A 17,063-nucleotide genomic window follows, 5' to 3' on the forward strand; every position below is an offset into this window, starting at 1 on the left:
GGGGTAATGGGTTCAAGCTGAAGGAGGGTAGATTTAGATTAGATGTTAGAAAGAAATTCTTTACTGTTAGAGTGGTGAGGTACTGGAACAGGTTGCCCAGAGAAACTGTGGAAGCCAGCTTCCTGGAAGTGTTTAAGGACAGGTTGGATGAGGCTTTGGGCAACGTGGTCTAGTGGAGGTGTCCCTGCCCATGGCAGGAAGGCTGGAACTAGATGATCTTTGAGGTCCCTTCCAACCCAAACCATTCTATGATTCTAAAATAAGAAAAGAGAAGATGTTTCCCTTCCACCTACACTGCTACTGGCAATAAATTCACCTAAGAATACATCTTCCAAATACAAAAGTCTCCTCAGGAAACTTATAGTGCAAAGTCCTCCACGACTCAGAAATCTTACCCCTCCACACCTTCCCAAATCCACATATGTTAAATTAATCAACAATCTTTACTAGTTCTGCAGACAGCACAAGAATCATCTCGGGCTGTGAATCCCAGGCTTGTAATTTTCTGCACCCATGGCATTGATCGGAAGGAGTTTCCCATGGGACAAGTCATGTCTCTCATCTTATTAGTGCTGCTTATTAAGATCTATTAAAAATTTTCTTCATGAAAAACAGATTTCCTAAAATTCTGCAATTTTTCCATCATCTGTCATGTAAAACTCTGAATGACCAATGCAAAACTTCCACTTGATACGCAGAAAATGGACACACTTGGAATTGGTATGACATAGTCTGCCTTCCTGTTGTGGAAGACATTGCACTTTCTCCTGACAGCAAGGCAGAAAGTTTTCCACAACACATCCTGCAGTCCCAGTCCCTCAATCAGAGACCCTGCCACAGATTCATCCGTCCTCCATCTGCCTAGAAGCTTTATCCCAAAATGTTCCCAGGATGCCGCTAGGGCTTCGTGCTGCGCCACAGAATGCATCTTCCCTACAGTATATATTTAGCCACTGTTAATCTTTACTTGGTCTAAACGGAGAAATTTTTTGTATAAGAATAACATAAGGCCATGGTTGTAGAGCTGAAATTTTGCTGACCTAGAACAGCATAGGGAATTAAAAGTCAAAGACAACTACAATGGAATATTTTCCTCTCACAGACTGCTTAGATTTCTCCTTACTATTTTTCCTGGGAGTATATTCTTTCACTGAAGCCAGGGCTCATAGCTGAGGGACCCAGGCAGGATCTTTAAGTCTGCCTGAGAAACACCTCTGTTTTCAGGATCTGATCAGACTTCATTGCATTTTAATACCATGTCTACTGCCCTTATTTTCTTGAGAGAACAATCAAAAACATTTCATGCTTTTGAAGGATAAAACCCAATGAAAATAATTTTTCTAGTCACTGGCTTAAGGGAAAGACTATACAGTTCTTAAAATTTTGTAATTTAGCTTCTCAATATTAACAGTAAGAAATTATGAAAATACATAGGGCAGGAGTAAATTATACGAATAGATTTTTATTTTTGTTTTCTAGGAATATCCTAAACCTTTCTAGTCCCTAAATACCTAAGTACTAAACAGCTAGCTGCTACATACAAGCTAACTGAAATAAAAGGTGCAAATCTGAACACTGTCTCAGACAGAAGCAATAAGAAATTGTTTCTAGTTAAAGTGAGACTTTATACCTGCAGGTACAAGGCACAGGTGTAGCACAAAGCAAGGGAGATCAAACAGGCTCCACCAGCAGAATTTCTGCTGTCTTAGGAGCACACAACCCTTCTCCCCCCAGTGACAAGCCCCTGAAGAAATCCTTAACTAGAGGTTCGTTATTGTGGTTCCCCAACAGAAAATAAAGGAACAATTCTGTCACTGTAAAAGAAACACAACAAATGATACATGAGCAATGTTCTACAGAAGCAATTAAATATTAATTGCAGAGTTAAGCCCTTTCTTGATTACTGCTTTAATGATACTGTTGTATAAACAGGACAGTAGGCAAGTCTTTTAAAAAGAGGTCCAAGCAAGTATGTAAAGAAATGTTTTCACAGAAAAAAAAAAAATCTACTTATAAAAGAAACTGAAATAGCCCTTATTTCTATCTATCTAATATAGATCCGGGTTATAAAGATAAAAACAAATCTGTAAATAACAAGCATAAAAACAGTTGACGGCTAGTGCACTTTTTATCTTACATAATAAAGATGTTAATAAGTGGTAGTACTTCTCTCCGTCTTTGATTTTGTATTGTTCATGAAAAAACTTGCTCAATTTATATAGCATGTATAGATCATAAAGCTTCAGATGCTCAAGTGACAGATTCTTTAGAAAACTGTGTGTAATAGCAATTAAAAGAAAAAACAAACAAACAAAACTTAAAAGTAATTCCATCCAACTGTAAGCTAGATTTTAAGTAACAGCGTTTGAGTGTGTACTGCCCTTTACCGGTCTGACTTGTCTCTAGGATAGAACACCTAACAAAACAGCTGAAAAGACGCAGTATTGGCCCAAACATTTTCTCCAACAGGCATAACAAGATGCTGCACAAGCAGAGATTAAGCCAGAAGTCCCTGGACCTCAAAATGTACAACTCTGAACCTGAATAAAAGTCAATGTAAGACAATGGAAATTTTCTTGCTTTGACCCCTCTAGAATTTGCAGAAAAATCTACTCTTTGACCATTTTTTCTCCCCAAAACTCCACAAATACCATTTTCTAATATCTAAATAACACAGATGTGGTTGTCCTACCCAAAGATATAGTATAACAAGAAAAGGTAGGAGAGGGAACAGTAAGTATGGTAAAAGGTATAGTTTTAAAACAAGAGTAAACTTGGAAGGGAAACAAATGACAGAAGATGTAACTGACACCTTCCAAATTATGCATCATGTTTGTAAACTATGCAAACCCTGAACAGAGAGTATTTCCCTGTTTCCCACAGAAACAAGAACAAGGAGGCAATGAAGGAAAATATCACTCAAACATGCTTAAAACAAAGGAAAAGGCATTTCAGACAATGTTTCATAAATTGTGGAACTCATTGCCACAGGACGCTGTATACAACAAAAGTACCTGCTGGTGATTTGTCCACTACGGACCACATATTCTTTGCAGTTTGTTGCAACCACTAGAAGGTCTTGATGATTCCTCCCCAGTTGTACTTAGCGATCCCAGCACGGGGAGCAACAGGTATGCAACAGGAAACAGAACTTTACTGTACTCAAACAATTTCTTCGCTCCTATAAAAGATGTCTTTCCTAATGCAGTTCTTATCAAGAAAGCTGAAAAATTCTGCAATCACTACATTTATTATGCAGCTTTAGAGCTGGGAAATTGGAAAAAAACAAAATAGGCATTGTTATAATCTAGTATATCCTTTAGGTTAAAAGCAAAAAAATACACACACCCCTGCTTGCAAACCATACATTACCCAAGGCCCTCGGGCAGCAAAGGAGAAATTCATTCCTAGATCATAAAATGCTCTGACCATGTTGCTCCTAAGTAAGCCTTGGAAACTGTTCATAAGCCCAGCCAGGCAGAAGAGAGAGAAGCAGCTCTTCAGTGCAGAAGAGGATCCATCCCTAGGCGGAAAGGTTACATGACACCTCCTCAGAGGCTCACAGCTCTCCTCCTGTCTCACGGGTCTCAGAGCTCTCCCTCCCCCTCAGCCCCACTGCTCCCCAGCTCAAAACTCAGGGAGGGGAAGCCAATCCTCAAAGACAAGTGTCTCCTCTTCCCCACCGTCCCATACAAATCTTTGAGGCAATTCTTATGAAGCAGCACTAGTTTACACTCAAGTTAAATGGAAGTGCTTTACTCTATACTGATTTTAAACTAAAACTCCTGTTTACAAAGAGATGCCGACCTCTTTTGCAGAGCCACTATTGAAAACTCTTCTCCCTCACTTCCTATGCATCCTTTGAAGCACTCTGAAGCCACTTGAGAAGCCAACTCTAATCTTTAGAAACCCCTCTGCTACTTCAGCTGCACAACCTCATCCCCCACACATAGGCTGCAAGTATGAGTACAGCATACGAATGTGTGTACATAATGACTGTCTCATGTTTTTATTAATCTATCACGCTTTGATACATGATTTTTTTAGGGACTAGGTAAAATGCTCCAGCTACTTTTTCAATGAATTCCTCTTACCTAAAGAACCTCAGAACAATGGCACTAATGAAAGTTAATTAGTATCTTTTTAGAAGAACAGCCTCAATAAGATTTGACCACACTCTTTTCAAAAGGCAAGTTGTTTAGTGTGCTGCACAGCCCTCTTCAGCTATGAGGAGCCTTATGGGTGACACTCTCCTCTCTGTCGCATACTTCTCAAACACTGCTGGCAGCAGCTGCGAACCTGCTCTGGGGACACTCGCCCCCGTGCCCACTCCACAGGAGCAGCGCTGCTCCCGCAGCTCTGCCCAGGATGCTTTCGCCCTGCTGCTGATACCCAGAGAAGGCCCTGGGGGACACCGGTGTAGGGAACCATATCATTTTCCCTTCAATGCGCTCCTCTAGAAATACCTCAGGATTGCAAGATGTGTGGAGAAATGTTACATTACTAGAAGCTTGTGAAAAAATTGAAATGTCAGTTGTCACAGTAATGATTCGGGTTTTCTAGCAAGTACAGTAACACAAGTAGGAATGAAAGCACAGCATAAAGGTGTGGAAAACTAACCAACCTGCCCAACAGTTTACTGGTAATTAAACTATACTTCAATTTTCCTTTCATAAGACTAGTCTTTTTTAATGAAAGTTTACTTCTGATTAGGTTACATTTTATCTTTACTAAACTTGGCATTATTTTCTTAGTATTAAAGACATCAATCTGTAATTTTTACAATATACCAATAATGCAACGCTGAATGCTTTTGCTTTCACGGGGTTAAATTTAATTCTAACCACTTCCACAGCATATCTTTATGCCTTAATATTACCGTACTTCTTGTAATTTTCCTTTAACAATGTGCAATAGCTATGCCTTTCATATGCCTCATTTAATCGATCACATTCTAGCTGCTGGCAGAACAGACCACAGTTTGAAACGCAACAATCAATTTAATGCTTCCCCCACCCACCCTTAGAAACAGAAATAGAATACACAATAGTTTTTATACTTACTTATATAACCATGTACTAACTGCACCTACACTACACAGACTTTAGGACTGTGAAGTAATGAAAGTAGCTAATAAAAATCCTCAAATGTATTAATGAATCTGGTAAAATCAGAATTGTTCGGTTAACAAAACAAGCTTGTTCTCTTGTCAAATTTTAATTATACTACCAGTTGCAGAAAATCCAAAGATGACGATTTTATAATGAACACCTCTACTATGAAAAGGCAAGTGTGCAAAGACTTCGTGCAGCTTGTTTCTCCACAGCTCTCACTGCAAAATCAAGGTCCAGGTAAAAGCTTGAGAAAAAACCAGACACCAGCAGTATGGCGTCCTTCAAGAAAGCAGGCCACCACCACCTACTGCTGAGTCAACATAACGATTTCAAAACCCTAAAGGCAATTAACATCCTTTAGAGGATACAGCCTGGAACTGACAAGATGACAACTGACATCTTAAATTGACAATTCAACAGAAACCTGTTAAAATTACAGTTTTGCAATCCTTTCTGTTATGAACCACGTCACAGAACGAAAGATCTTCTCCTTGGAACGCTTCCCTCAAATCTCAGTCTTCTGCAACTTGCTCTCAAAAATTTTTCTAACTGCAGATGACTTGGGAAAGATGATCTTATTGTAACTAAAAAGCAGTGTCAAAGAAAATAAATGCAAAATATATTACTAGAAAGTGATGTTGACATCACTGCTGTTTAAGAATGAGCGTAAAATGAATTGTTTACATCTTAATACTTCCTATACTATTCAAAAATATTGCTACACATATGGTCAACATAAGGAGCAATAACTATACAGGGTATATAAAGGAAGTTCACATTTTCTTTTTTTATTAAACCACAGAGTCACTAATAAAATGTACCTTCTTTTATTAAACCACAGAGTCACTAATAAAATGTTTCTTATTTGTAGTCACAAATATAAAAAATACTGTTCCTGAAGTAATACCAGTAACAGTCTCTTAAACGTTCTCTTTATATTGTGTTGCTGAACTGAAAATAAGATTATGCAGGGATGGATTAATATAATATGTCAATGGGCCACTGAAGTCTATCTCAGTAACGTTGTATAGTAAACCATTTGATTTGCAAGATAATAATGAACATACTTATAACACATAAAATGATAAAATATATTTTTAAATGCATTTGTTATTTTATTCTGTATTTAATATTGACTGACTTCTGTATTGTTTTAATTATCTGTGACAATTATTATTTTCCTCCTATGGTTACAGGTTGTTCCTTCTCAGTACAGCTGTCATGCCAGATAAGCAGAAAACAGACAACACAGTCACAAAAATGGGTTGGACTTGAGTTCTACTAAATCTTTAAGGCATAATTACAGACAGTGCTAAAAAACTACTTTTCAGCTACTACCATCCAGCCAATTTTCTCCCAGATGCGTATCCTAAGACTACAATCTCTTCCCCATGCATGCACACACACCTGCACATACACAGAGGCACACTCGCCTTTAAAGCACATGGAAAAACCACTTGGAAATTATGGCTTTGATTATAGATACAAACCACAGCTACATCTACTTCCTTGCCAAAATGTCTAAGTTTCACCTTTATTCAGCTAAACCAATGAAAAAAGTGACAGTAAATTTTTTACACTGAAAAAACCAAGTTTATATTTTCAGCTCTATAAGGGTTGTGACCATCATGAAATAGTATAATAAAAATTAAGGCAATTTTGGAAAGTTATGAGTGAGAAGAAATGGAATGATTAATTATTTGTATGCTGACTTTTAAGAGCTTTATCTATGATAAATTAGTTTTTTTCCAAAACCTCTTAATCTTAAATGACTGTTACTCCAGCAATGGCAGCAACTCCAGTGAGATAACTGAGCTAACTCCAGTGATGGCACCAACAGCAGAATTCACAGCATGGGTAACACTGCAAAATATGACCCCCTAGTAACAGCAGAGTGGTGCTGCTAATCCAGCAAGTACGACTTCATTAATAGAAACAACAGCAGTATTTCAGGGGAGAAAGTCGACATACCAATTCATAACTACAGGGGCCAACTCAAGTTTTAGAAGTGGTAATAGCATATTTTCACTAAGTGAGACATTGCAATCCAGGTCAAGTCAACAAGCTACATCTAACAAAATAGAGCATCATAGTATGCAGCAACCACTTTACTGAGTGAGTCCAGACCTCAGGACTTCCATACTACTTCCAATTTTGTTGGGGAAGATCTTTGGAGCTTGACTCCGGCTACAACCTGTTGTGTGGGTCTGGGCTTCCTCAGGGTCCTTACACACGTGTCTGAGATTCCTCCCACCAGTGTTTCGTTTGCACTGTCACTGGCCACTCTTGTCCCAGTACACAGATGTCAGAGGCTGCCACCATCATTTACAAGGTCCTTTCATCCCCTCAAGCCTAATGAAAGATTTCACTCCAATCACGTGTACAGAGCAAAAACCTAAGGCATCCTAAATACAAGGAAAGAATATTCAACTCAATATTGGTTTCTTTTTCCCAATACAGGTGCAAAATAAATTAGGGTTAAATAAACAGCATGCAGAATTTGCAAATCTCATCCCTTTTGTTAAGCAGAATTCCTATTAACGAAGTGGAATTCAAACACAAACAATTCAGAGCAGGGCAGCATACAAACTGTGGCACTTTTTAGATAGTTTCTTTCTACAAGGCTAAGCTCAGTTTGATTTTATGTAAGTGACTTTTTTTCTTTGTTTTCACCTCTGATTTTCTAGAATATAAACAAGTACCTACTGATTTGTCAATGTGTTAAGCATCGATTCTTTTAACCATGTTGCTTCCTTCATTTCTCCCCCTACCAACAGCTTCTATCTTACTATGGAAAGTGTCTTTTAAATGTTAAGTTGTTTATATCGAATTTAACAAATCTAAAGCAAAAGAAAAAAAAAGTCCAGCAGTTATTGGGTGTGTCTTGCTAATAACTGTAAAAACATTTGTTTGTCTTAATAAAGAAGCTATTTAAATCAAATTGGTCTTGGGAGAAAAAAAAAAACAAACAGGTTCAACACTACCTACCCTGAACAGCAGGACTGCTGGGGGCAATAAGGCACTAAGCCAGTTGTGTTTCTGGCTCACAGACAAAATTCAATGAACAAAGTTAGACCTGATACTGTGTAGCATGTCTACAGCAAGAAACACTTAGACATACAAACTTCCTTCATGTTTTAAGCAAAAATGGAAATTAAAAAAGATAGTGAACTTTTTTTTTGTGTAACAACTTACTTCCAAAATATATATATAACATAAAAACCACAGAACACACAAAGAATAAAATTTCTGATTTAAAAAAATCCCTAAGTATATTTAAAAAAACATCGCCACTAAAGATTTCCAGCTGTTAGATTAGAATTAATTGGTATTTGGAGGTTTTTTCCTTACAATTCTACTTCTCAATATTGTTAAAAAACCCCTTTTGTTACATATGATGATCCAATTCCTTCATGATCTGTGATAATTTACAAACCAGTAAATAATCAGAAACTGAAAGAATATAATTGCATTTTTCAAATCCAAATATGAATCTTAAAGACACAAAATTCTGATCACCAATTCTTTTCCTTGCAATATGGAAACTCCAGTATTAAACTACAGTGAAGAATTACAAAAACCAATCTTGTGAATAGTTCACAGAAAAGATTATAGAATCATTGTCCCCAATCAAGTGTGAGCTCTAAAGATACCTTACTACAAAAAAAAAAAAAAAAAAAAAATTAATGAAATTCATCATATGTGTCCATATATTAATGGAGAAATATCTAAGTCATGTGGAACCACATTGCATTTTATTGTCAGGATATTAATCAAGAAAAAAACCCTCTGACTCCTTGCACTTGTATTTCTATTAAGCTTTCTGTAGAAGTAAATTAAAAAAATCTGAAGCATATGCACAATGTATTTGTGTTACATACATGCACACATACTATTACCTCTAAATAGAAATTATTACATGTAAGATTTGAAAAAGAGAGCTGCAAAACTTATCAGCATTACTAAATATTATTCAGATTACCCTACACTCATTAGTTTTCTCCTAGTGAGCTCCTGTCAGGTCATTTGATTAAAAACAATTTTGGAAGTATCCTGGGTTCTAATTCAGGTACAGCCAAGAATGCTCAAATTAATTTTTGATTACGAGTTTTCCTCTGTTCCCCAAAGGCTAAAAATGTATTAATGCATACCATACTATGTGATCTGAAATTGCTTTCTGAGACCTATGTTTTATCTGATGACATTTTTTCTCTCAGCATTAATCTAGTCTTCCTGTTAACAGTTTCTACATATGGTGTATAACACAAAAGCCCTATGATGGATTGCAACAAAAGCTCTTTCTTATAGTCTTGACAGAGACAGATAATCCAGTGTTAATTTAAAATCAAAACCTTAGTACCAGAACTAAGGGTACAGCTTCTGTGATATTAGCGTATCTATCATAACTACCTTTGAAAATTTTCTAAAATTTTTCTTGAAAATGTACGTTCTATGTATTAACAGTTACCTTTGTTACACAGTCCTCTACCAGTTCAGGATGAGACCTATTAAATGCATATGTCAATTTTATAAAATTTACTAAATGCACGTAAAATGAATGTCAATACACTTCTATTGCAGGGATACAACCACCTGCTTCTGAATGGATGGTATTTTGTGGCAGTAAATAATAAATATTTAAAGCAAAGGTACCTGAACTTCCCAGCTGCTAAATAACCTGGTGGGTACTGGGAAGATAAGGTGTTCCACCCTGGCTAGAGCACTGAACTGCTACATTCCCCACCAGCGGTGCACCGCCAACTTCCAGAACTCCCCACGCCGGGGAAGCCCCCGTGCCGTGGCACTATTAATCGCAGCCAACACCTCCCGCGCCGGGCTGCTTCGAAACAGGCTGGCCCTCACACAAGTGAATTAGAATTCAAGGCACAGTGCCCTGCCTTAACAACAGAGTTATCCTCACAAAGGAAACACAGAAGCACTCGCTCTCGGTGGCCAAAGCCTGCCCTTTTTCCCCAGACTCAAGTGGAGAACCCCCTGAAGGCAGAGTGATTAAGAAATAATTATTCCTTTGGTACCAAGCTACAACTGGTAAATATTAAATTATGATGTGCCAAAAAGGAAAAAAAAAATGAGTGGCTGTGCATGGGTGAGGAAAGGAAGGAAGGGGAATACAACCGTCTGAGCCTTTCATCGTGTTGACCTTACTGCTGAATCTGAGAAGGAAATCGGATGCTAATGAAATAATAAATAATGTTGTGAATCTACAGTAGCAATGAGACCAATGTACAGAGGGCTGTGACTAAGAAACCTCATACACTGCAGGAGCTACTTATGCAGTTCCTGTACACTAATCCACCAGTGAAAAACACTATATTAACTAGTACTCACTAACTAAACTAAGTAACAGGTGTCAGCAATGACTATCAGAAGCTTATCGTGCCTCAAAACATGACTACAGATTTGAAGAGGTGATGTCAGCACTGCAAGAGCCATAGTTAAGCCATGTATTTAAAAAATAAAAATTTCACTGCACATTATGCTATGATACCACATGCGTAAATGCATTTTATGCTGATAGCAAATGCATGAATGACAGATTATTGGTTTTGATTTTCTTTTTCACAGTTTTAAAAGAAGAATTAAGATACACCAACTATCAAGTGGGATGTACAGATGTGTAATAATCATCTTATTATTACTAGCTGAGCTGCTTTGTACATGAATTTTTCCCCCTTGTGAACAATAAAATTCCTCAGAAGAGGATTTGCTGCAAAAAAAGTGAATGTGCATAAACAACATTTTGCCCTGTCTGCTGCCATTTATGCTACTTAATATGTTTGAACAGACATGCTGCAGGGAAAAAGGTATTAACATTCACAGAGAAGTTGTTTACTTTTGAACAGAAATGTTATTAAACATTCAACAGTCCAGAAACACTGATGATTTATATTGTTGAAGGCTAGAAACTGAGCATTTCATCCTTCACGCAGTATAATGTTAAAACTCCTCACTGAAGTGAATAACAGATTTGCTAAGCAAAGACTGGAGGACTCAGATGGGCCTGTTTCCTACCCAGTGTGGTGCTGTTTGGGACAATAATTTTTCTAGTATTTTTCCCATTCAATTTTCATCATTTTAGGTACGGGTTTTCCAGCAAAAACTGGGTAAACTCTTCTACAACCAACTACATCTCATGAACAGGAAAATGTGTCAATTCTCCGTCTTGCCCTCTCAGTTTTGTTCCCTTAGACTTTCAGATTACACATACTGGTTCTTATTTCTTGTTTGTAACCTTCAGGTATTTATAGATGTCATACTGTGGTGGGTTGACCCTGGCTGAGGGCCAGGTGCCCACCAGAGCTGCTCTATCACTCCCCTCCTTCATTAGACAGGGGAGAAAAAGTACAACGAAAAGAACTTACGGGTCAAGATAAGGACAGGGAGAGATCATTCACTAGTTATCGTCACAAGCAAAACAGACTGAACTTAGAGAGGGAATTCATCTAATTTATTACTAAGCAAAACAGAGTAGAGGAATGAGAAATAAAATCAATTCTTAAAACACCTCCCACCACCCCTCCCATCTTCCCAGGCTCAACTTCATTCCCAGCTTCAACCCCCTCCCCGCCTCAGCGGCACAGGGGGACGGGGAGTGGGGGTTACGGTCAGTTCCTCACACGGTGTTTCTGCTGCTTCTTCATCCTCAGGGGGAGGACTCCTCTCTTCATTCCCCTGCTCCAGCATGGAGTCCCTCTCACAGGAGACAGCCCTTCACGAACGTCTCCAACATGAGTCTCTCCCACGGGCTAGAGTCCTTCACGAACTGCTCCAGCGTGGGTCTCTCCCACGGGGTGCAGACCTTCAGGAGCAAACTGCTCCAGCGTGGGGTCCCCCACAGGGTCACAAGTCCTGTCAGCAAACCTGCTCTGGCGTGGGCTCCTCTCTCCACGGGTCCACAGGTCCTGCCAGGAGCTTGCTCCAGCATGGGCTTCTCACAGGCCACAGCCTCCTTCAGGTGTCTTCACCTGCTCCGGTGTGGCGTCCTCCACGGGCTGCAGGTGGAATCTCTACACCCCCTCATCCTCCCTCCATGGGCTGCAGGGGGACAGCCTGCCTCACCATGGTCTTCACCAGGGGCTGCAGGGGGATCTCTGCTCCAGCACCTGGAGCACCTCCTCCCCCTCCTTCTGCACTGACCTTGGGTGTCTGCAGAGTTTCTTACATCTTCTCACTCCTCCCTCCGGCTGCAAAACCTCTCTCTAAGTGTTTTTCTCTTTCTTAAATATGTTATCACAGAGGCACTGATTGGCTTGGCCTTGGCCAGCAGCGGGTCCATCTTGGAGCCGGCTGGCATTGGCTCTGTCAGACACAGGGGAAGCTTCTAGCAGCTTCTCACAGAAGCCACCCCTGTAGCCCCCACCCGCTACCAAAACCTTGCCATGCAAACCCAACACACATACCCTTTCTTTGCTAGCTGTTCTACTAAGTTACACATTTTTGGTCTTATTTAGGAGGTAAAAAAATTTAAGTGTCACTCATTCCAGTAATGTTTATTACTCTTACTCAAGTATCATCTAATCTATCAGCATTATTCTAGCAATGTGGTATCCAAAAGTGAAAACAGCATTCTGGATGCATTTGTATTACATGAGCATACCTACACAAGTCTAAATATCAGGATGGTGTTTAGGCAGCAATGTGCGCTTGCAGCGCAGGAAGCCAACTGTATCCTGGGCTGCATCAAAAGCAGCGTGACCAGCAGGTCGAGGGAGGTGATTCTCCCCCTCTACTCTGCTCTTGTGAGACCCCACCTGGAGTACTGCATCCAGCTCTGGGGGCCCCAGTACAGGAGAGACATGGAGCTGTTGGAGCGAGTCCAGAGGAGGGCCACGAAGCTGATCAGAGGGCTGGAGCACCTCTCCTATGAGGACAGGCTGAGAGAGTTAGGCTTATTCAGGCTGGAGAAGAGAAGGCTCTGCGGAGACCTTATGGCAGTCTATCAGGAAGAAATTCTTTACTGTGAGGGTAGTGAGGCACTGGAACAGGTTGCCCAGAGAAGCTGTGGAAGTGTTCAAGGCCCAGGTGAATGGGGCTTTGGGCAACCTGGTTCAGTGAACCTGATCATGTCCCTGCCCATGGCAGGGGGATTGGAACTAGAAGATCTTTGAGGTTCCTTCCAACCCAAACCATTCTATGTTTCTATGAATTCTTTCAGTTATAGCATTATTTGTTGCTATCACCTGCTCTAAACTCACACCTGCATAAATTCAATTTTGCAAATTTAGGGGTTTTTTTCCCCCCCGATTAAGTTTCTAGTTTGTATGTCCTTTGCAGGTTGAGGTCTGGACTCTTAAACTCTTGGTCCTTTAAGTAGCTATTCTGAAGTTAAATGAGATTCTTCTTAGGACCATATTTATAAGTTGCAATAGGAAGGGTGTTTTTTTCTATTAGTCTAATTTATATGACTTCCAAAGAATAAATAATCTTTTACAGAAAATCAAAGAAACTGCTCACGCCAATATTTACTAACAAGAAATGTGATGCTATTTGCCTTTCTGTTATAACACTCTGATGAAAGGCTGCATCCTTTGGCCTATAAAAGAATCAGCACTCATTTAGCAAATTTATGTAGCAAGTAGGGATTACCTGCATGAAAGTTTTAAAACTTGTTAAATTTTAATCAATTATTTCTAATATTTCATAATTTTTGCAAGCTGTAATTTAAATACCTTAAAATAGATCATAGAAAAAACCCTTATATTCTAGACAAAATTAATTTCCTCACAATTTCATAAGAAGCATTTAAACACCTCATATTTATACATGTATTTTTTCCTAAATTTAAATACTAGAATTAATTCTAGCCAGCATTTACTTTCACTGTCCATGTCTTGTGTTTGAGAAATATTCTTGCCAGGAAAGAAATAAATATTGCAGAGAAAACTAATTTTTTTTTTGTGAACACTGGAACTAATTAAAGCTAGTCCTCTCAAGGCTCTTTTGTCATGGTTGATTGTGAGCTTTAACTAAAGCTGTTCCCATAATTGGGATATCTGTAAGATGCCTTTCCTCTCTGGTTTCCTGTATCTATTTACATGTAAACTAACACTGTCACCTTTCCATTACCCATAACATTTGCAAAGACATACATTTTCATAATATGTGCAGGACTTTGACAATCTTTCAAATATCTGTTCCCCTATGAAATTTGGCTCAAATCAGACAGCAGTTTAGAAATTATTGGGATGAAACAGGAATCACAGTCAAACAGACAAAGAAAGAATGACTTCATTAACCTCCTTTTCTTGACCCCAGGTTTGAAAACTTGGTTTTTAAAATAACTTGGTTTTGTGCTATGCTTCAAATATCAATTATTTAAAGTTACTAGCTTAAATAACTGGTGGCACAAACAAGAGATAACATTTTGAAATTCGTACATTTTTGTACTTTCTGATTTGGGCTTGGAAATACAAAATCCATGTGAATGAAAGCTACAGTCACTGAACTGGAAATGCTACCTCAGTTTCAAGCAGATACAAACTATTAGTATTTGGAAGCTCTGCAAAGAAACTTATCTTCATCAGGTCAGAAGACTGTTTTCAATTGTGTGTTCCTCTTGCATCAGACTTCTTAATAAAGAGACAGTAAAGGTATACCTACAAGGCTTATGGCATCAACATTATTAAATCACTATGAACAAAAAACCCCTGCATTTACCTATCTATCAGGGAAAATAAAGTGTTTTCAGGGAAAACATCCATACATTACAAACATTACACGTGACAATCATAATGTATTCTGCGATAAGGGAAACAGTAAACACAGATCTCTGCTGGCTCCTTTGAGGGAGTCAAGCTACTACAGATGTGAAAAGGAAAAGAAAAGAAGGTGAATCTGTTTATTCACTACAATACAGCAAAAAGATTAACCCAGCCAGCTAGAGGAAGGGCAGAGCTAGTAAGGGAGGTAATAAAGTTGGCTCCTTCTCTCTTACAAGTATTTAGCAAAGGGTAGATAGTGATTGAATAGGGATGGAGAAATGAGATTATCTTTAGCTGTCTCCACAGGGAGCTCTGAAAAGATAGCTTGGAATTATTAGACTTTGAACTAGTACATATACTAATCAAGTAATAAAGATACCTGTTTACCTCAGAGATAGATAACGTAAGAACCAAGGAACTCAATAATTTCAGTAATTCCTTCTGCACTTAAGATATGTCAACTGTAGATATTCAGAGAATGTAGGACACAGTATTGGAATAAAACTGTATAAAATTGTAATTATCAAATATTGGTGCTGTCATCAAAATGTTGGTTTCAAGCAAGGAAAAAGGGAGGAAAACGGCATGGCTGGGAACATAGTCACTTTAGCAGTCTCCAAGGACAGCAGTAGGAAATCACCATACCTAGCTAAATGCCTGTGCTTCCACAAATGCACAGAAATCACAGGTGCCTATAAAAAACAATCCAGTCCATCTACATTATTATTTTTTTCCACCGAGGATGTATGGAACCAACAGGAAATCTAAAAGGCCTCCATGTACTTCAGATTAACTGTATCTGCCCTCTTTAAGTATAGGGACCAAAGGAAGGATGGTTCTTGCCTCCTGAACAACAGCCTACTGTTTGGAGGACTCACTTGAGAAATGGAAAGACTGACTGAAGGATGGAAGCCAGATTAAGAGGCATAAATTCATTCCTCACTTATTGCAGTAAGTAAAAGCATTAAGCCACAGAACATTTTGTGTGAAAGCACTTGAAAATGAGCAAGCAAATAAGGAAGCTCAGTCTTATCCAGAAATTGGGATATTAGCTGCAAATGGCAGAACTAAGTTTCCAGATCTTAATGCCAGAAAATAATTATACATTAAAATAAATATACATTGTCATTAGATAAAACCATCTCCAGAATTATTGATTAGAAAATTAGATATGCATCCTTCCAGTTTAGTGTCCTGGTTACTTGAAAGGCATTTTTCCTCTATTGCCTAGCCCTTTCTCCCCTAGAAGGTGGAAGACATAGGTTTAAATCACCTAGCTTGAGTGCTGCACCCATATTTCTCAGTGCTCTAACATGGCATAACCAACTGAACGCTCTATCAGTCAGGGACCGTAATGACCACTCTCACATGAGATGAAGTCATAGATCTAAGCCCCAGCTCACCTTTTCAAGCTTCTCCTGGGAATGGTAGAGAATTTAGGAGGCTGTCCAGATATATAGACAAATTAAACACCTCTAAGCACGTGTGGGTGACTTAAGTTAAATGTCTTAGCTAGGCAGGGAGGAGCCTAGTGTTACACAGTCCTGGAAAATAAATAGATTTGACTGAGACGTATGTATTTTGAGTGGCTAAATTGCAATTTGGGTAGGATAAGTCATCCTTAAACCACAAATCTAATCCTATGCAATGCAGAGGACAACACTGTATAATCCTATTCATAAACTAAACTAATCAAGCTCCATCTTAAATCTAGTTAAATCCTTGCCCCGATATTACATTTAAGCACAATTCACTCCTTAGCTGACAAGAGACAATATGCCAATTCCATTCTAGATTTATGATTAATATTAATTTTTCCCATTCTAAAAGTGCTCTTCATTGCCCATTTTCCTTAGAAAATTCTGTCCCTCCAAGGGTACTTCTGTCCTTTATTATCTCCCCAGTTTTACATAATTAAAACATATTATAATTAAATTTAAGATAATTAAAACCAGGCAACAACATGTCTTTCCAACAGAACGACAAGTTCTGTAGCCAAGAAAATTCAGAATACCTTAATTATCACGTGGACTTTGGTTCAAGTCAAGAGGTGTTCTTTAGATACTGATTCAGGTTACTTTATTAACTTACAGATGAGAAGACTGTCCAGGAGACTGTAACTAGTACATTGACGAAACACCAGTCAGGAATCCACATAATCCGGAGACATGCCTGAAAAGGAGCGGATGTGGAATTTAGCATGGGATTTAACATAGGGGCAGACTGC

At 38.7% G+C, this 17,063-nt stretch overlaps 1 protein-coding gene across 8 annotated transcripts in view; it reads right to left on the reverse strand.

Moving 5' to 3' along the window:
* The window catches only part of WASF1 (WASP family member 1), a 103,911-nt gene that overhangs the window by 29,954 nt on the left and 56,894 nt on the right, over positions 1 to 17,063 (reverse strand). For 3 of the 8 annotated variants that reach the window (XM_075747884.1, XM_075747887.1, XM_075747878.1), the window contains exon 2: positions 16,928 to 17,008. The exons of 4 other annotated variants lie outside the window; for them this stretch is intronic. The gene's annotated coding sequence lies outside the window, so the exon portion shown is untranslated. Of the gene's footprint in view, positions 1 to 3,014; positions 3,090 to 16,927; positions 17,009 to 17,063 lie in introns of those variants that run through there. One more of the 8 variants, XM_075747882.1, reaches the window with a different exon arrangement.

This window comes from Balearica regulorum, chromosome 3 (genome assembly GCF_011004875.1).
Source record: "Balearica regulorum gibbericeps isolate bBalReg1 chromosome 3, bBalReg1.pri, whole genome shotgun sequence".
Lineage (NCBI taxonomy): Eukaryota > Metazoa > Chordata > Aves > Gruiformes > Gruidae > Balearica > Balearica regulorum.